This window comes from Colossoma macropomum, unplaced genomic scaffold (genome assembly GCF_904425465.1).
Source record: "Colossoma macropomum unplaced genomic scaffold, Colossoma_macropomum, whole genome shotgun sequence".
NCBI lineage: Eukaryota > Metazoa > Chordata > Actinopteri > Characiformes > Serrasalmidae > Colossoma > Colossoma macropomum.
This window is the reverse complement of record NW_023494798.1, coordinates 427,447-450,000: the sequence shown is the minus strand read 5'-3', so window position 1 is coordinate 450,000 and position 22,554 is coordinate 427,447.

Sequence of the window (22,554 nt, the reverse complement as noted above, 5' to 3'; positions counted from 1 at the left end):
GTGAGTGAAGACTTTTGGAAATATAGTGTATGTAGAGCAATAACTAGCAAAATAAAAACAATTGAAATAAGTGTTTGTTTAATAAAAATAGTAATAATAATAATAATAATGATAAATAGAAAGCTTAAAAATTAAACCCTAAAAGGCAAAACATTTTAAATAACCACAGTATGACAATAAAAAATAAAAACAATATAATTAATAAAGAAAAGATTTTAAATTAACGGGAAGAGATGCTAACAGAATGCTAAGCTAAATTAACATGTTTTCAGCTGCTATTTGAAGCTGCTAACAGAAGATGCCTGAAACGTTTATAGATAGCAGTTCATCATAGAGTGTCAGAAGCCACATAATAAAGTTTATTAGAGATTAATGAACAGCTCCGCACAGTTAAGAGGCGAGTGTGCAGTGATATAGGCCTGCAGTTAGCACTGTGCTAATTAGTGAATATAAGCGTCCATTACTTGTTAGCTACATTAGCCTTGTAGCTCTAGTGCTAAACTACAGAAGCAAAATTCAGGCAACAAACACGTCTTAGCTGATTGGCTACATTTGGGGTAAGAAGGGGGAAGTTAATTTGGTTTTGTGGGGGGTCTTTAACAGGGCTTCAACAACCTGAGCTCTCTCTCCCTCTCTCTCTCTCTCCCTCTCTCTCCCTCTCTCTCTCTCTCTCTCTCTGTCCACAGTGGTGGAGTTGTAGTAACATCGCGCTGCAGCTGTTCTTCAGGCTGGAGCTACAGATGGCTTGAAAGTTCAAGTGCATTAATGGTGCTAGACTGCCGTCAATCATTTGTCGCATTAATGAGTTACATATGTTACTGCTGGGATATTCTCCAGCACCCCCCCATGACCCAGGAGGATAAGTGGGTTAGATGATGGATGAATGAATGAATAACACATTTTGCTTTTGACAACATGTGTCCAGTGAAGCAAGCTGGTGTCCAGTGAAGCAAGTTGGGTCAAAACAACATGACTTTTTATTTCTTTTTAAAATGATTTTGCCCCCCACCACTTTAGGGGTCCAATGCCACCCCAACACATCTAACAAACTCCAAAATTAGACAAAACTCAATAAATTCATGTGTAGGTCCATTCAGTTAATTATTAATACATTCACAAGTTCATGTTTCACTGTCAAACATCATGTTTTCAAATTAAAAGTGTTTGTGAAATGTGTGTGCTTTTAATCAACACACTATTTTTCAGAGTGCAGTGAAAATATGGATATGTGGTTGTAGGGATGTTAGTCAGCTCTCCATGCAAAAAAAGCAGCTTTTATCAGCCAAAGGTGATCTTCTGGTTGTATCTCAAAGGGGAATTCCACCAATTTTTCAAAAATTCCTCTTTACAAACACTGAAGTTCCTCCTAAAGCCTGAGTAGACTGATAAATCACTGTGGAGAGTCAATTATTAATCTGGGCATCAGTGAACTCTTTTGAGGGGTGACTGACCTGAGTAGTAGACATAGTTCTCGAGTGATAAGGTCAGTTTTGGTATTGTACTGTTTTGAGTATTGAGTTGTGCATGTGTATAGTGGCAAGTTACATATCTATCATTAATTGAAAATCATACAGCTGCTCACTTTATAATCAAACTTGTGAGATTATATTATTGGGATGTGGTGAATTGGGTCATGAAAGGGCAGTGGGATTATGGGAGCAGTAATGGGATTATGGGTGCAGCAGTAGACTGAAGCAGGTTGAGAATGTATTAATTGTATTCATTTAAATAACTGAATTTTTTAATGAAACATTATCAGAAGATTTACATGAACAAAACTGCTAACCAGTAACAGCGAGCAGCAGCGTGAAATATATCAAAACGTTTTCCCACGCACTGTCGATATGTATTGTAAATGTATTCTAAACGTATTCTAAATATCTTTTTATGTATATCAATGGAATATTTTACTCAATACATTTAGCACAGTGTATTTAGTGTATTCATTATTCAGTCATCACTACTAGTATTTTGTATTTTGCCGAACGCTGACTAGGCAGTAGGAGTCCTTAATGTGGACAAAACACAAGTACATGATGTGATAGTGACGCATACATTAAAAACACTAATACGACACGGTTAAAGATTGGCTTGTATTATTTAGACCAAAATAATTTAGCTTTGTTGAATTGCATGAGTACCTGGATTCAAAACACCCAGAGAAACTCAGCTGGACCTGTGATTGGTCAGGACGCTCAGCACCCAGTAAACCACACTGTAACTGGTTAAAGCGTTCAGAAAAATACAGCTTAATTGTACAGAAAGTTTTAGAAGATCAGAAATCCTCCAGAGGCCTGAACTTCTATCAGTGTGGGTTCATCTGTCACTGCCACAGTGTGTACAAAAGGGGAAAATAAAAAATGTCAGCCATTTATTTGTGTTAGATAATGATTACAAATTTCATTCAGAGAACGCAGGCGTGTTTAGATTCGGCTCATGCATCGCTGGGTTTTAATCGACGCGCTCAAGCGGAATAATCACAATCTATTGCCTGCTACTGTCAGCTCTGTTTGGGGTTTTTTTGGTCTCAAACAACTGGTGAACAGTGAGAACAGAACTAGAGGTGCTGTTCAGGCCTGAATTTTGTGTGTATTTTATTTATATTGTAGTATCTCCCGGCACATGCAAAGCCATTGGAATAGCAGGTGGGATCCCTTCTAGCCATACACTTCCTCCCTATTTTTAGGGCACCACCCCACAATGATCACCCCATAGCCCAACACAAAATAACACAAACACATACACACACCTTAAACCAGTGAATAAACACATGAACAACATCAAATAACAACTCAACATTCACTGGAGGAGGGGAGCAGCGCAGATCTGCATACACTGATCCTGGAGTCCCTTCCATGTACTGGAGTATGTGGCAGCCACCACAAACCCCCTCCCACAGGTCAGCTATCCTGGGGACCTACACAGCCCGTGCCAAGTCCCAAGGGCACACAGAGTCCTGGCCAGCACTCATGCCACAGTTGGCACTTCTTTCAGCTACACTCCACTTTCCCTACTGTCCACCAAGCCATCAACGCTGGTGAGGGTGCCACTTGTGCATGCTGGAGCAACAGCTCCCTGCTTCGGCTTTGTTGCTGTTGCCTGAGCTGACCAGAACAATGGTCACCTCTCTGTGTTCATAAGCACACCTGGTCATAGTAGGGATATCAACGACCCTGAGTCCCCTGTAGTCGACCCAAGATCCGCAACTTCTGGCGATTCTCCTGGCTGGCTCCCATTTTCCCGCTGGCTCAGGCTTGTGCCATGTATGCTCCTCCCCAAGCTCCTCCTCCACATAACACTGTGCCGCTTGCCATGGTGCCTCTACACTGAAGCTGAGCTCTGCTCTGCTGTGTCCCAGCTGGATGCCGTGGTGTCTCTGCCATCAAGCCTCATTGTCAAGGTCTTTAACCAGACTCTGCATTCCTCACCGTCTTCCTTGAAGCTCTATTTCACTCCTTGCTGCTAGGGTGCTAACCCACTTCTGACACCAGTGTAGTGCCTGGCAAACACTGGAGTCCCAATTTCTGGTACAAGAAGTGATCTTTTTATTTACACCAGCAGAAAAGGTGCAGACAAAGCCACTGGAACCAGAGGTAGGTCACTTCTAACCATACGCTTCTACCCTATGGTTAGGACACAACACCACACTAACTACCCCAGAGCCCAACACAAAATAACACACACACCTTAAACCAATGAACAAAGACATTAACAGCATCACATAACAACTTTTAATGTCAATTGACAGAGGGGGGGTTGGATGCACAGTGCAGACCTGAATACCACACCTCTAGAGCCCCTTTCACAAACTGGAGCAAGTAGTAGAAGCTACAATATCAACAATTAACCTAACAATTATACCCTGTATTGCACTGTAAACTATGCGGTGATAAAGACCTGCTGGAACTTTCTTTACTTTTCTAAGTTCACTGAAAACACTGAGCAGTGACTCCTAACAGACTATCTGTCTGTATGTATAGGCAGGTTGGTTAAATGTGAATATCTCTATGCATGAAATTGACTTTCGTGGCATTTGGTGGAACTTTTCGATCAAAAGGCAAAGACTTTAAAATTGGATTCTTAGCTGATTTAAGTCTCAGGCTGAATATCCATTTTTCCTTAACATAGGTTAATCTCCAGTCACCCTCCAGACCTCAAACGCCAATGACATCATTCAGTATTTCAGAGTGCTCTTTAAAATACAGAGGGCAACCATCTCCAACAAAACATCCCCCTCCTTTAACATCCATCAACACTGAAGCCCGAGGCTTCCTCTGTAAGCATACTTGGTAAACCTAAACAAGTGTGAAATGATCTTACATGACAGAAATTTAAATAAGGTAAAAGTATTCAAACAGTACAATTTTTACACTAAAATACACTTCCAATTTTTAATTTTATATGTATATATGTGTATATACACTCAATGACCACTTTATTAGAAACATCTGTACATCTGCTCATTCATGCAATTATCTAATCACAATCAGCCAATTGTGTAGCAGCAGTGCAGTGTATAAAGTCGTGCAGATACAGGCCAGCAGCTTAAACACTGTGTCCACTCATTGTCCACTCTATTAGACACTCCTACCTTGTTGGTCCACCTTGTAGATGTAAAGTCAGAGACGATAGCTCATCTGCTGCTGCACAGTTTTGTGTTGGTCATCCTCTAGTCCTTCATCAGCGGTCACAGGACGCTGCCCACAGGACGCTGTTGGCTGGATATTTTTGGTTAGTGGACTATTCTCAGTCCAGCAGCGACACTGAGGTGTTTAAAAACTCCAGCAGCACTGCTGTGTCTGATCCACTCAGACCAGCGCAACACACACTAACACACCACCACCCCGTCAGTGTTACTGCAGTGCTGAGAATGATCCACCACCCAAATAGTACCTGCTCTGTGAGGGTCCATGGGGGTCCTGACCACTGAAGAACAGGGTAAAAGGGGGCTAACAAAGTATCAGAGAAACAGATGGACTACAGTCTGTAACTGTAGAACTACAAAGTGCACCTATATAGTAAGTGGAGCTGATAAAATGGACAATGAGCGAAGAAACAAGGAGGTGGTCATAATGTTATGCCTGATCGGTGTATGTGTGCATATATATATATATATATACACACATATATATCATATAAGATGTGATATTTGTTCCAGTTTACAAGCAAGATTTCAGTACATTCAGAGAGAACATTAATGTGTTTGCATGTGAGTGAGAAGAGAGAGAGAGAGAGAGAGAGAGAGAGAGAGAGAGAAAGAGAGAGAGAGAGAGAGAGAGAGAGAGGCTGTAAACAATATAAAATTGCCTTTAGGCAGGTTTATGTAGATGCTTAGAAAGATAAAGTCACGGATGAGAGAACACTTAATGTGAACGTTTAATATGAAAACATAAACAGCACGCACATAAATAAATATATAAATAAAGAGAGCCTCACACAGTACTGTAGCAGCCCTGCAGATAAGGCTGAAATTATACTACGTTCAGTAACATACTGCACACGTTTTACTACAGGAATGTCATAAACACTCAGTTTATCTCTCTGAGTTTCAATGAATCTGATGTTTAATGATTGTTGTTGATATTTTAAAAGGGTTAACCTTTTGAATTTAAAGAAAATTATCCAATCAGGACTTTTCCTCTGTGGTATCTGGGTAGATACAGCTAAGCGAGCTCTCCCATTGGTTAGGACTTCAGGAGCTGAACTTACATGTTAGATTAACTACTAACATAATTAGGAAGTGACAGAGGAATCAACCAATCACGGGTTGATGAGTAACTCTAGTCATTCTAGTTTTTCTGGAGGTTCTAGATATGTGACTGATTGTGACTGACTGAGTCGTAGTCTAAGCAGGTTCCAGTTAGTTGTTAGGAATGGAAAACAGCAGCGGCAGCTCTACGCCAGAACTCTTTACTGAGAGAGTCACTGTTAAACTGCATAGATACTTTAAAAAAGTAGATTTAGTTGAAAATCAAAATCAGCCAGTTGATTCAAAAGTTGATTCATCTTAATATGATAGAGAGAGACAGAGAGAGAGACAGAAGTGAAGGGGGGAGAGAGGAAGAGAGAAAAGAGAAAGAGAGGAAAGATGTGGGAGGGGTAGATAAAGAAAGAGAAGAAGAGAGAGAAAAAGAGAGAGAGGGGAGAGAAAGAATAGAGGTAGGGAGAGAAACAGGAGAGAGAAAGAGAAGAGAGGTGGAGGAGAGAGAGAAACAGTGAGAGAGAGAAGTGGGGCAGATAAAGAGAAAGAGAGAAAGAGGTGGATAGGAAAAAGAAAAAAGAGGAGCGAGAGAGAGGGAAGAGAGGTGGAAGAGAGACAGGAGAAAGATGGAGAGAAAGAGAGAAAGACAAAGCGGTAGGAGAGAGAAAAGAAGTGAGAGAGAGATAAGGAGATAAGGGATAGAAAGAGAGAGAGAGAGAGAGAGAGAGAAAAGATAAAAAAGAAGAGCAGAGGAGAGAGAGGAGGAAATGGAGACAGCCAAAGAAAAGAGAGCAGATGGTTTAACACACACACACACACACACACACACACACACACACACACACACACACACACCAAGCAGAAAGAAAAAATAGCGATACAGAAACAAACGTTAACAAACAAACGCAAAACTTTTCAGTGGTACAACTTTAAAAACGCAGATGTTGAGAAACTGATTTTGGCTCAAAACCTAAAACATTATAAAAGTCTCTTAAATCAGCCTCCTCCTCCTCCTCCTCCTCCTCCTCCTCCTCCTCCTCCTCGTGTTTATTCTGCTTTCAGCCAAATGATCAACCAAATCACCCATAATGCACTGCCCCTGCATTTCACTCAGAGCAGATCTACAGGCGACCCATTTAATCTTCCAGGATATTTAATTTGACCCGAAAAGACGCTCAGATTCACGAAAGGAGCTTTTAGGACTGAGTTCACAAATCAAATTTACCATATAAACATACATACATACATACATACATATATATATATATATATATATATATATATATTATAAAACAGTGTCTCAGACATAATTCAGTGTGTTCAGAAACATTTCATGCAACTTTCAGTGAGGGAGCTTTTAGAGGTGGACGTCTGGTTCCTATCACCACCACTGTGGACAGTTCTGACTCTGTAAGTTGCTCTAGAACAGAGCGTTTCACACCAAACCACTCTGAGCGACTCTGTTTACATCTTAACCGTTTAATTATGCAGATTTTTTTGTTCTGAAATTGTTTAAATTCCCCTTTAACAACTCGACACAATTTGCCGGTGGACTACATTCAGGGTAAGGAGGAAAATTGTGTCATTTTTGTTGTTTTTTTCCCTAAAGAGTTCCCTTTTGCCCATTAGACATATTTGTACATGCGTTTAGACTGGAGTGAAGGTTTCTGTATCAGTGGAGTGGAGAGTGCAGCTGTCTGAATGCTGATAAGTGTTAATCTGCCTCCTCCAGGCATCAGCTGCTTTACGGTGTTCTACATGGCTGCAGGTGACCGGTCGCTGTCAGTGAGGGCTGCATCACCCAGCAACGACAGCAGAGTCACCTCGATTGTATTTCACACGAAAGAAGGGAAAATACACAAGAATTACCAGAGAACGTGTAGAGAGGAGAATTACCACGCTGTAATATCTTCTGAGTTTCTCAAACACTAGAGGGCGCTTGCGAGCAAGACCCGTTTATAAATGCTTAAATGTTTTTAATATAACAGAATACATTATTTCCTGAACACTGAACAGCATAAAACATTTTAATACTGCTGTTATATTTTTAAGAGCTTTTAAATTCGAGTTATAGGAGTTTAAAACGGCGCCTCATGTACTTTCATGATATTTGTGAGCATGAACAGCCAATGAGCTGCTCCGCTTGCTACCCAGTCAGCACTCAGTAGCAGTAACGCTAACCAATCAGCGCTCAGCAGCAGTAATGCTAACTAATCAACACTCAGCAGCAGTAATGCTAACCAATCAGCACATAGCAGAAGTAATGCTAACCAATCAGCACTCAGTAGCAGTAATGCTAACTAATCAACACTCAGCAGCAGTAACGCTAACCAATCAGCACATAGCAGAAGTAATGCTAACCAATCAGCACTCAGTAGCAGTAATGCTAACTAATCAACACTCAGCAGCAGTAATGCTAACCAATCAGTGCTCAGTAGCAGTAATGCTAACCAGTCAGCGCTCAACAGCAGTAATGCTAACCAGTCAGCGCATAGCAGAAGTAATGCTAACGAATCAGTGCTCAGCAGCAGTAATGCTAACCAGTCAGCACTCAGTAGCAGTAATGCTAACCAGTCAGCGCATAGCAACAGTAATGCTAACCAATCAGAGCTCAGTAGCAGAAGTAATGCTAACCAATCAGCACATAGCAGAAGTAATGCTAACGAATCAGCGCTCAGCAGCAGTAATGCTAACCAGTCAGTGCATAGCAGCAGTAATGCTAACCAATCAGCGTTCAGCAGCAGTAATGCTAACCAACCAGAGCTCAGCAGCAGTAATGCTAACCAACCAGAGCTCAGCAGCAGTAATGCAAACGAATCAGTGCTCAGTAGCAGTAATGCTAACCAGTCAGCACATAGCAGCAGTAATGCTAACCAGTCAGCACATAGCAGCAGTAATGCTAACCAGTCAGCGCTCAGTAACAGTTATACTAACCAATCGGTGCATAGTAGCAGTAATGCTAACCGGTCAGCACTCAGTAGCAGTAATGCTAACCATTCAGCGCATAGCAGCAGTAATGCTAACCAATCAGCGCTGAGCAGCAGTAATGTTAGCGTCCTGCTGCCCAAAACATACAGGTGAGTTTTCTTTGCTTTTTTAGTGAAATACATGCTTCTACTTTCTAAAATGAAAGGAAAGTTCTGGGCGGGTGATTAGGAACTATTTTAACTTTTTGATTTAACCTTTTAGCTCCATTTACTCCCATTCATTGAGGACTCCCTGGCTGGCGCCCTCTACCATTCTGCAGTCATGTTTTTGAAATAACGGGGGAAATAAGAAGTAGCCAGGTTCCTCATAACCCGGCTCTGGCCATGCTCCAACTGCCCCTGTCACACCAAAGGGACAGTAAATATTGTTGTTTGTGTTGTTGATGTTGTTGTTCCTTTTTTTAAGGGGTGTGTGTGTGTATGTTATGTTGGTTGGGCAGTGGGGTTAGTTAGAGTGGGTCTACATCTGCTGTAGCGTGAAGAGCTATGGCTAGCAGTGACCTTTCCTGCTGTCCCCAGCTGTGTTATGTGTTATGTAGCAGAAATCAGGGCCTCTCTCCTCTCATTCGCCAAGACACTACAATCCAAAAGCGGATCCAAACCTCTTTCTGGTACTGTATGAGAGAAAACAGTCCTTTCATTGCAGCAAAACTGAGGCAAAAAGACACATTTTTTTCAAAACCCCATGTGTTTCAATTAGGTCCTGTACTGTAGACAGCGCTTCACCAGTTTCTGCACCTTCCTGTCTTTCTATAGTGTGTAATTCTGAAACATGGGGTGTGAAAGTGGGTTGGACTGTCAGAGATGTATGTGAGGTTATATATATATGTGTGGGTCTCCCCTCGGTTCCCTCTGGGGGGGTTTCCTCCTGAGAGAGTGTGCTCCTGCTGCTATCAGTCACTCTGAAGACAGAGGAGAAAAAACTGCCCTCTCTCCGCTCTTTTTATCTCTCTGTCTTTCTACTGGACAGGTGCTGGTGTGATGGACCAGAACGAGGGATGGAGGGATGGATGGAGGGATGGAGGGGCTCTACTCTTTACTGCATCTTCTGCGTTCTTTTATGGACAGTAGCTGCAAAAATCCTGAGAAAAACTGCAGCAAATGTTATTATATGAGCAACTGTAGACCTGAACACATTGCAAAAGAGATGGTGTTAAAATGTGAGCTTTCACATTCAGCAAGAGATGACGAGCTTTGGAGAGACGGAAGACCTGCAAGAATGTTAATCATAGATAGATAGATAGACAGATAGATTTTAAAACTCCTTTCCCTGTGATAAAATTGCAGTAACAGAAGGTCTCAAGTGACTTATTGCTTATATAAAACGGAGGCCAATGTGAAATTTCACAAAATACAAAATTGTTCAGAAAATAATTTGAGTTACTATTAATAATATTTGACATAAACAAGTATTCCCCTGAGAAATGTAGTTCCTTTATAGTGTGGTATTGTTACCAAGCAACCATGGACCACCAAATGAGTCAAGTCAAGTCAAGTCAAATTTATTTATATAGATCCTTTTACAACAGATGTTGTCACAAAGCAGCTTTACAGAGAATCCGGGTCCACGCCCCCAGTGAGAAGCCTTGGCGACAGTGGCAAGGAAAAACTCCCTCAACAGGAGGAAGAAACCTCGAGAGGAGCCTGACTGAAAAGGGGAACCCATCCTCCTCTGGTCGACACCGGATAACAGCACAGACACAAAACAGTATAAGTGGATACAGTTTAACACCACTGTGCAGTGCGCCGGCCGCATCTCAGGTCAGACCCTCTTAGGACAGGCAGCCGCTCAGCTCAGGGAAAGAGAGGGGTAGGGGGAAAGAGGGGGGGATGGGGGATGAAATAATTTGGACGAGCTCTGTTTGTTGGAGTAAAGTAAAAGACTCCAGCGTCTCTGTAGTGGTTATACTGCACTCTAGATCTAGATTAGGTTTATAGGACGCTGCACTGCAATGCTGCGCATTTTGAATTTTGTTCCTAATCAATTCAATTGTATTACTGAAGAAGTTCATGAAGTCAATGCTGCTGTAGGCTGATGGTATCTGGGCTTCAGTAGCTGCTTGATTATTAGTTAATTTAGAGATAGTACTGAATAGTAGTCTAGGATTATTCTTGTTATTTTCAATGAAAATGAGGAAAACGTTGGTCGCCCATCGCTGTATATTGCAGTCATTAATATTTAAACTTCTTGTCATATAACAATGTACATATGGTAACACAGCACTGTTTAATGCAAAAGCTTTCACTTTATAAGTACTCATGGTGGTCATTTACTGACTTATTTAGCATTAATCCAGTGGTGCCCTCTTCTCACACTGGGGCTGAATCTCCAACGGCTCCCTGCTCCCTACATAGTGCACTACATAGGAATTCAAATACTGGATCCTGCAGCCCAACAGAGCAACATATAGATAAGAAATAGTCATTTTGGATTCAGCCACATTCACACTTGATAAATGATGCACTGTTTGGCTGCAAAGGCTAGAATTTCTACACTTTCATAGCTAGCACACTATTTAGGGAGTGAGGAGCCGTTTGGGATTCAGCCTGTATTTGATGTGACTTCTGACTGAAACACAAACATTTGAAGCGTGTAAGACTTTCAACTGCTGTTTTACAGTGAATCATACTGTAAGTACTTTAATTCAAGCCTGTGATGTTAATGATGGAGTTGTTTAGCCTGTTAGCTAGCCGACCAGCCAAGTTCTAGTTAAGAACATAAGTCGTCAGCCCCTCAATTTAAACAAAAAACAGTTCTTACTTCATCAGTACACTTGGTGCTCCATGTGAGCAGCATGAGAGACAAAGAACATTCATTAACAGCACAAGGGTTTTTTGATACAGAGTTCAGTTGCTGTGAGGCTGTCATAGATCTTGGGTTTTACAACGGCTTCGGACGTGGCTCAGCCAATCAGATTATAGGACTGGAACTATCCATTTCAAAATAGAGTTTGTCCCCCTCTGCTGCAGTAACAGCCTTGTCTTTTCTGGGAAGGCTTTACACCAGATGTTGGACCATTGCTGTGAGGAATTGATTGGGCATTAGTGATGGAAAAGGGTTTTTTGACATATTAAGCCATAAGTAAGAAACGATTGGCCCTACAGAGGGTCCGATCATGGTGCTTAGCTTTTCGAAGGTTGCTTTTGCCATTCTCAAATGCCTAATCCAAAAGCTAATTTGAAAAATGTGCTTCCAGAAATGTCGGGTGTGTTTGCATTCCCAGATGCAAGGTGGACGTTGCTGGGGTGGCACAGAGATTTCAGGCCTCATTAGGTAGCCGTTGCTCATCTCTGAGCTGCAAAACAACTTGGGCATAAAAAGATGTAAAGATGATTCCACTTAAAGCAAAAACAGTTAAATATCTCTGCCATGCTTGTTTCGATGCAGCCATAATCATAGTAGCCTACGTCATCTAAAGTTTCTTCGCATGACAGTAGTGGATGGAAACACAACTAACATTTGCGAAACATTTGAATGGAAACCCTCTCTGTGCTACCATAGAAGGACTGTCTGGATACTTTTGGACACACTGCAGTCAACAATTATATATTTTTTTTATTAAATGTGCAGACAGAGCACGACTTGAACCCTTTTTAAAGTTCTCAAGTGCCGCAATTATACTCTTAGATTCTCAGCTTTAACTTCAGGCAAAGACTGAGGCGGTAAAAGCCGCAGCACCGAAGCCTCCATGCATAGAAAAACCGGCGGCCGGCGCTTACGCTCAGCAGGTGCAGAGCCAGACTTGTGTGAACAGAGCGTCTCAAAGCACTGATGGGGCTCCATTTCCTCCATTTCCATACAGCAGCACTCAGTAGGATGCAAACAGCTGCGATCTGCAGGAGGCTGTATCACCAGAACAGACGGGAGAATATGACTTAGAAATGGAGATGACTGCTTCAAATTCAAGTCTATGGCTTCTTTAACCACTTTCATTGCCAGAGTTATATTACACTGTTGTGCGTAGAGAAGGAAGCAAAGAAGAAAAAGAAAAGAAATGAAAAGAACAACTATAAGCAAAAAACAGAGAAGAAAATACACAGGAATAACAACTCAAACTGAGAATCAGTAAAACACACTACAAACAACGTCAAGTGAGGAACAGACCAAACTAAAGGGGACAAATAGACAAAGAACACGAGAGACAGCTGGGGCTAATGAGAGAGCGGAGCTACAGACAACACACAGGTGGGACAGATGACCAGGGGGCAGGACCAGGGAGGAGACACGGACCAAAATAACAACAACAAAAGCACATGGCCTATGTAAACAAACACACATGGAACAAAACACATGAGGGCAGACGAGGACAGATTAGACACTAAACTTTAACCTAATCTAAAATGTGTTTCTGTAAAAATACATATCTACTGTTTCATTCTTAACTTTTCACAAGAGGGGCCTTCTAGAGCAGGGTTGTCAAACTCAACCTCTAAAAGGGCTGTATTAAAAAATCTCAACAAATTTGTGGGCCAGCTGTGTTTTTATTTCACTTTACTTAACATTGGGCATTAAATACTTACGCAAAAATAATTCTAAATAAAAATAAATTGTTGTAGGTAGTTTTTTAAAATTGCCTGTTTGCTTGAACTAGACACCAAGCATCTTTTCGTTTTGTGTAACTGCTGGCCCAGAGATTGCTGTTTGGGGTCAGAACACACACTATGTTGCAGTGCATGCTGGGGACTGTAGTGCATCTCAGAGTGAAACGGGCTAATCAGAATAGAAAATTAAAATAATTTCACGGGCCGAATAGAACTGTATCACAGGCCTGATTTGACCCATGGGCCTTGTGTTTGACACGAGTTCTAGAAGGACATATGTACCAAAACGTTTCTGAAATAAATACAGCATCGAGTACTGACCTCATGAGGAGGCTAAAGGGAAAAGGTGACCGCAGCTGCTCCTTACACTGTGGAAAATTCTCCCTCTCCTCATTAGATGCTCCTCTACTGTGACACTCTTAAATCCTGCTTAAAGACCTATTTGTTCTCTGTGGCTTAACTTTTTTTTCTGTTAGGTTTAGTGTGCCGAGTCTTTTCATTCCTGAGTTTTTTATTTATTAACCCTGAGTGCCTTATTATTTTACAAATCCTTCTCTGTTTTCTGCGCACTTATTGTTCCTTAATTTCTCTTTTATTGGATTACACAGCACTTCAGTCAACATCTGTTGTTTTAAATGTGCTTTATAAATAAATATGATTAAAATATGACTAATATGAACTCGTCCAGGATCAGCGCTGTCCCTCAGGAGTGGATGTCCCGCCCTGGCCTGTGTTTATGAATTCAGACAGTGGAGAGTAAATAGTTCTAATAAATGCAGATTTTAAAGCTTCAGCTCTTCAGTCGTGTGTTGAATCCCATTGTACTGTGTTGAACAGTAGAGCTGGTGTGTGTTTTTCTTGTCGTTTATGAAGTGAATAGAATAATAGCTGCAGCTCCAGAGTGAGTAATTGTACCGTAGTGTGGATCATTTAGATTGAAAACCAGTTTTTCATTTGTTTCATTTTTCATGTTGCTTTAGCGAAGGCTGAAGCCTTTCTGTGCATGTTGTGGGCTGTGATTACCTGCCTCAGGTGTGCTGGGACATTCTGAGGATCCCAAAGGGCCAGGCTGAAAACTTCTGAGCTAAAAGAACACAATTGAAAAGAAAAGTGAACCTTTTTAGTCTGAAGAACCAAAGCAGCAAAACACCCAATGGAGTTACAGTGGTGTGAAAAAGTGTTTGCCCCCTTCCTGATTTCTTATTCTTTTGCATGTTTGTCACACTTAAATGTTTCAGATCACCAAACAAATGTAAATATTAGACAAAGATAACGCAAGTAAACACAAAATGCAGTTTAGAAATGAAGGTCCTTATTATTAAGGGAAAAAGAAATCCAAACCTACAGGGCCCTGTGTGAAAAAGTGATTGCCCCCTAAACCTAATAACTGATTGGCCCACCTTGGGCAGCAACAACTGCCATCAAGCGTTTGCGGTAACTGGCAATGAGTCTTTTACAGCGCTGTGGAGGAATTTTGGCCACTCATCTTCGCAGAATTGTTGTAATTCAGCCACATTGGAGGGTTTGTGAGCATGAACCACCTTTTTAAGGTCATGCCACAGCATCTCAGTCGGATTCAGGTCAGGACTTTGACTAGGCCACTCCAAAGTCCTAATTTTGTTTTTCTTAAGCCATTCAGAGGTGAACTTGCTGGTGTGTTTTGGATCATTGTCCTGCTGCAGAACCCAAGCGCGCTTCAGCTTGAGGTCACAAACAGATGGCCGGACATTCTCCTTCAGGATTTTTTGGTAGAGAGCAGAATTCATGGTTCCCATTACCACAGCAAGTCTTCCAGGTCCTGAAGCAGCAAAACAGCCCCAAACCATCACACTACCACCACCATGTTTTACTGTTGGTATGATGTTCCTTTTCTGAAATGCTGTGTTTACTTTAGAAGTAATCTGTGATTACTTCTACGCCAGATGTAACGGGACATACCCCTTCCAAAAAGTTCAACTTTTGTCTCGTCAGTCCACAGAGTATTCTCCCAAAGGTCTTGGGGATCATCAAGATGTTTTCTGGCAAAACTGAGACGAGCCTTTATCTTCTTTTTGCTCAGCAGTGGTTTTCGTCTTGGAACTCTGCCATGCAGGCCATTTTTGCCCAGTCTCTTTCTTATGGTGGAGACACTGACCTTAACTGAGGCAAGTGAGGCTGGCAGTTCTTTGGATGTTGTTGTGGGGTCTTTTGTGACCTCTTGGATGAGTCGTCTCTGCTCTCTTGGGGTCATTTTGGTCGGCCGGCCACTCCAGGGAAGGTTCACCACTGTTCCATGTTTTGACCATTTGTGGATAATGGCTCTCACTGTGGTGCACTGGAGCCCCAAAGCTTTAGGAATGGCTTTATAAGCTTTTCCAGACTGACAGATCTCAATTACTTTGTTTCTCATTTGTTCCTGAATTTCTCTGGATCGCAGCATGATGTCTTTTGAGGATCTTTTGGTCTACTTCACTTTGTCAGGCAGGTCCTATTTAAGTGATTTCTTGATTGAGAACAGGTGTGGCAGTAATCAGGCCTGGTGTGGCTGGGGAAATTGAACTCAGCTTTAAGAAATCAGGAAGGGGGCAAACATTTTTTCACACCACTGTATATTTAAAAACACTAGACGAGCTGGAGTGAATATATATATATATATATATATATATATATATATATATATATATATATATACAAAAACTATAAGATGCAAAAATATAAATTCACGAAAGTTAACAATATAAACAATTATAAATAAAAAGCAAAAGATCTTTACACTATAGAGATATTTTACAAATATTGCACATGGAGTATTGATTATATTGCACACAGGAAATGATTTATGTTCTGCAGGTGTGTGAGGTCTAATGGGGGGCTGGAGGGGGTTCTACAGGGAGCAGTGCTGGTTGTACAGTCTAACAGCAGCAGGCAGGAAGGACTGATAGTGTTCCTTCACGCACTTGGGGAGAAGCAGCCTGTCACTGAAGGAGCTGCCCAGCGCTGTCAGAGTCTCATGCATGAGAAAAGATGTGATAAGAGAAGAGCAGAGAAAAGAAAAAAGAGAAGAGAAAAGAGGAGATAAGAAGAGAAGAAAAAAGAAGAGAAGAGAAAAGAAGAGGAGACAAAAGAAGTGAAAAGTAAAGCAGAGAAGAGAGCAGAAAGAAGAGAAAAAAGAAGTGAAAAGAGAGAAGAGAAGAAGAGAAGAGAAGAAAAAGAAGAAGAGAAAAGGAGAGAAAAGAAATCAAGAGAAAATAAAATAACAAAGGAGAGAAACACACACACACACACACACACACACACACACACACACACACTTTCTAAACCACTTATCTTTCTGGGTCGCGGGGGTGCTGGAGCCTATCCCAGCGGCCACTGGGCAAAGGGCAGGATACAACCTGTACAGATCGCCAGTTCATCGCAGGGAAAGAAGACAGTAGATGAGAAAAGGAAACGAGATGAGATAAGAAATTATAAGAAGAGAGAACAGAGATAAGAAGAGAAGAAGAGAAAAGGTCTACCTTTAAAGGCACAGCGACCCTTATACTTAAAATCACATTCAGACTCAATATATGAAACAAACACACGTTCATTACCGCCATCCACCAGACCAAGAAAGAAAGAACAAAAGGGGCACAAAGAAGGAAGAAAGCAAAAGATAGGAAAACAAAGAATGAAAAAGAAGAGAACAAGAGTTAGAGAGAGAGAGAGGGGGAGAAAGAAGGAAGGAAAGAAAGAAGGAGAGAAACAAGAGGAAGCTCAAAAGAAAGAAACTACAAGAACAAAAACAAAAGAAAGAAAGACCAAAGGAAGAAAAGGGGGAGAGTGGACAGAAGGAAGAAAGAAACATAGATAGAAAAGAAGATATAAAAAAATAGAGAAAGAATGACAGGAAGGAAGGAAGGAAGAAAGGAAGGAAGGGGACACACCGAAAGGAAAAAAGAGAACAAAGGGAGGGAGGAAGACAGCAGTGTGTGGGTGTAGATGGAGTGATTGGTATTCTGAGTGTTGGGCTGCTGGTCTGCACCACCTGGACACGGCTGAGTGCACAGGTGCACGATGGGCTTGATCGGAGCCCTGAGGGAGCGGAGGTACGCTGCACTACCCTTCACCACTCCTCCTCCACTCCTCCACTACTCCTCCTCCACTTCCCCTCCACTCCTGCACTCCTCACTGAAGAAAGAGGGTCCCTAATAAGACCACTCCTTGACTGATCCAGATCGGCTCTTTCCTCTGTGAGATGAATACAGTGAGAGCATGGCAGGTTTAGGGCAGCCACGGGTTCTACATCGCACCAAAAAGGCTTCTGCTGTTGTTATAAGCTTGACATCATAACAGAACCCTGTTTGGTGCCATATAGAACCATATTTAACACACTCTCCATCAATCTGAAGAACCATTTCACCATGCAAAGAACCATTTAAGCATGCAAATGGTTCTTGGAGTGTTGATGGTTCTATATAGAACCATTGTCTTTACTGAAGAACCCTTTAAGCACCATCTTTTTTAAAAGTGTCCTTCTAAACAAGGGTTGCATCCAAACCACATACTATACATACTATTCTAACTAATGCACTTCTAATGGTGGCGGACTATATTTCACAGACTGTTTGGTATTTGACTTATATTTTATATACATATAATGCAGTTGTATAATATATAACTGTATTTTGGGAGGCAAACATAATTAAAAAATAGGAATAGGACTACTAAATTGGAGAGAAAATTGGCAGGGGATGTCAGTGGTCTGTGAATGTGGTACTCAGAATGGGCCTCATTCACCAATTCACCAATAATTTTTACATTTGTTTGTAGTAAAGGTTCTGAGAAGAAGTCTACATCAGGTTTATAACGTGTTCTAAAGGGCAGAACTGTTCACACCTGTTCACGTGAAACTGTGTGTGTTATAAGGAGAAATTTCTTCTTAGGAACGGTTGGTGAATGAGACCCCATGCACTTTAGTACAAAGGCTAAAATATTCTAGGTCTAGGTCAAAACACACATCTACTTTAGTGCAGTGAATCAAAAGTAAAACAGAAAGTGTACATTTCTGCTGTGGCAGTATGCTTTATGCGAGATGGTTTATGTTTGCCAGGTGTTATTTTTTTTCCTCGCATCTCAGCAGTGTGATTTTAAAGCAACACTATGTAGGATTTGGGGATTTGGAGACCTCTCTGGTGGAAAAGTGTAATTGCACGCAATATGTGGAAGAACATTTTGTAATACCAGTTGTGCTTCAGACGCCCGTAAGTGGATGAAACTGACTTTTGCGAGTGCGTTGAGTGTTCAAAAGGAGCTCAATCAAAACTTGAAGGATGTGTCTTCTAAAGATTTTTAGTGAACTATCTACTCATTTCATCGTATCTTCATCAGTATAGTGTTGATTTAGCATTTGAGACCTAAACATTGAGCCAGGCCTTCTTTTTGAGCCTGTGTGTGTGATGTAAATGCGTAAAGACGTATGATATGTTCCAAAAAACTCCCGCCAAATCTGTCCAAGATCTCAGTTTCAACGATAAATATTACATAGTGCTGATTTGACTCGGTTATGTTGTCCTCACTGGGCGAAAGTTGAGTCTGTGGTAAGCAGATGCACACTTTATAGTGAACTGTGTCACAGTGTTGGTTGTATTTTTGCGAATCCAGTATTCCGGTTGACTGCTACTGTTTTGTATCACCATAGGGCAGGGGTGTTGATGACCACTGCTTTTGGCAAAAGGCCATAGCCTGATGTATCAGCTGCTGGACATCAGCACGTTTGAAACTTGTATGGCCTACACACTTTTTCACAGGCCTACCCAAAAATGTATTTCTGCCTACACCACTAGTGGGTATGAAATAATACAAGATGACCCCCGTCATATCGAAAGCCACTGCAGATGCATTTCTCAAATAATATTCTGTTTTATTTATTTATGTATTTTTGTGCCAAAAGGACAAAATGACACTGATACATGTATTCATGTAAACTCCATATGAAGGATATGAAATATGAAATGTTCTAAAGGGAAAAACAGATGTAAAGATTGAGGCTGTGCTTTCCCTCCAGGCTCTGAACACACATCAAATTATCCATCTCTGCTACTGCAATGTTAATATTCATAACTCAGCTTCTTTAAACATACAACAAATAAAAAAAAACAAATCTTATATGCACAACGCACAGCAGTCAGCGTGGGTCCAGATCAATGACCTCCTTTAAAGAAATAACAAAATACTCCGCAAAAACCCCCAAAAGTAATGTTATAATTGGCCTAGCTGTGGATGGATAGCGTAAGATGTACGTGATACATTTTGCGTCCATAATGTGCAGTCGTCCTGCTGACCCCGCTGCCGGCTACATAGCTCCACGTCTAGAGCACACAAGCCTGCCAGAGACTTCAGCAAACAACACACACGCTTTGAAGTCTTGGGGGATTCTGGATGTAGAGGATGGGCGAGGATGTACATGCAGTCATTAAAATTCCTGCCACTGAAGCGCTGTGTACCGAATCAGGACATGAAAGTGATGAAGATTATCAGCATTCGTTAGCAAACTAGGTGTAAGCAATGTTCGCATCGATGGTTCACTGAGTCTCTATTCACAAACAAAGAAGAGAAAGCAGACAAGAGCAAAACTTTTCCAGACCTTATAATCTAGAATAATGTAGAATTATAATGTAGAATTATTCTGCTGTTCAATTCATAGACAAATAGAACTGTTCTAAATGAAAGCCTCTTTCAGTCACTTTGTGCTGTAAAGCTCTGCATATATCATTCAGACCTTTTAGTGAACTGTTAGAAATAAAGGTTCTGTTCAGGTACATTTTTCATTCTTCAAGGTACAAACAGTGTAAATGTTCCCTCAAAGCTCCAACAGTGGTTTTAAGGTCTGATTGTGAACCTTAAATAAGTCTCCCCAGTTGAAAAGTACATATTTGTACCTTTTCATAACCGAATGTTTTAAAATAGAACAATAAAATAATAAAAGCCTGGAGACGAGACGGGGTGTGAGGAATTAATATAACTTAGAAAATATCATTTCAGTGGATTATGGTACAGTTATGTTCCCTGACTAAAGGCACTGAGATGGAGCCCTGAGGGTCTCACCGCAGTGACAAGAAGGGCACTGCCCCAGAGACAGTTTAGTACCATTATTCCTGAGAGTGTATGTTGTTTAGAAATACAAAAAAGTGAAAAAACCATAAAGATGAACTCCTTTTTAGCAGCAGCCATAAAATGCAGTTTCTGCCTTTTGGAGGTCTCTCAGTTGAACTTTCTTTCCATCAATAACATTGACGAAACATGTATGATATAAATTTGTTGTGTCTGAATGCTGTTTGTTTATTGTGCCTGTTGTTCAGTGTCTGATATGAAGAAAGCTGCAGTTTTATCTTATCATCTTTGAGGAGAGGTATGAATTGTTTTTCACAGCAGGGCGTTCTCACCCCTCCCTCTTTCAGCTCTCATTGCTCACTAGCAGCTCAACACAGAGTCTCAACATTTCACACACAGAGAGACAAGAGAATCTTAAAGCTACTGGGGAAAATATTTCATTTGATTTTATTGATTAATGCTGCTGACTGGCCACTAGGGGCAGAAAGAGGCTACTTCAGAAATCATACTTGAGGACACCCGAGTAGCAGGAGATCACATGTTTGATCCCTGGCGATGCCATGCACATCCATGGCCAGGAGTCTAAGCGAGAATAACTGGTGTTTCTGTCTGGGTAGGCAGGATAACCCCCCTCCCCTTAATCACACAGCATGTTGCTAGCCAACACGGGCATCTGTTAGTTGACATAGAAGAATTAGCCGTTAGAGTTAGCAGCAGTTTGAAAAGATGTGGTGGAGCTTCACATGTCTCAGAGGACATATGCGCTAGTGCTCATCTTCACAGCCTGGTAGCATTGTGTAAAAGAAGGGAGACGTAGCCAATGGGTGGGAGTTGGCCAGGACTATATTTGGGGAGTAACATTTCTCAGACAGCACGGTGTGGTCATATATGTACCTCCTTCAAGTCTGTGGAAAAGCCTTAGATATTACTGTAAAATGTCAAAAACTGTAAAAATGTAAATGAATGGCCTTTTGACTGATCCTGTATGTGTATGTGTGAAAAAGAGAGAAAAATAGAGAAAGAGAGAGCAACTTTTGGGACAAGGTCAGTTCTAGGCTAAGATGTTTTTAAATTTGATGTGTCCAAATCTGTCCATTTTATGGAGCACTGGGGTTGGTCAGAACACCTATGATATCAAGAGGGCAGCCACAGAGCCGACTGGTTGTCGACAACAATGATTATGATTTGAAATCATTTTATAATGCTCTATAATGTTCATATGATCCACACAGTCACTCTGACAGACTGTAATACACTACAGGAAGCGTAGGGGGCGATATGGCTTCTACTGTTTCATTTAAAAAGCCTCTATAATGTTCATATGATCCACACAGTCACTCTGACAGACTGTAATACACTACAGGAAGCGTAGGGGGCGATATGGCTTCTACTGTTTCATTTAAAAAGCTCTATAATGTTCATATGATCCACACAGTCACTCTGACAGACTGTAATACACTACAGGAAGTGTAGGGGGCGATATGGCTTCTACTGTTTCATTTAAAAGCCTCTATAATGTTCATATGATCCACACAGTCACTCTGACAGACTGTAATACACTACAGGAAGTGTAGGGGGCGATATGGCTTCTACTGTTTCATTTAAAAAGCCTCTATAATGTTCATATGATCCACACAGTCACTCTGACAGACTGTAATACACTACAGGAAGTGTAGGGGGCAATATGACTTCTACTGTTTCATTTAAAAAGCTCTATAATGTTCATATGATCCACACAGTCACTCTGACAGACTGTAATACACTACAGGAAGTGTAGGGGGCGATATGGCTTCTACTGTTTCATTTAAAAAGCCTCTATAATGTTCATATGATCACTCTGACAGACTGTAATACACTACAGGAAGTGTAGGGGGGCTGAGAAGATGGCTGTGGAATACAGGTATTGTGAGAGTGAGGGATGGCTGAAAGAGAAAGACCAAGACTGATGAGTGAAAGTAGCAGAGCGACTGCTGAGAGAGCCATCTGCAGTGCACAAAACTCTTAATGAGCTGTAATTAAACAGGCATGGACTGACTTCTGCTGATTCATGAACACAGATCAAGCCCCACAGGCGGCGAGTCCTGTCCCATCCACTGCAGACTGACACAGAAACAACAAACCAATGATTGAACTCCATTTTACATACTTGCCTTCAACTACATCAGTTAAAAGGTAATTCCACCAATTTATTCCTAGATTTATGCACAAAATAAACCATTAAGATGTAATCAGAGTGATTCTGAGTGGTTTGGTGTG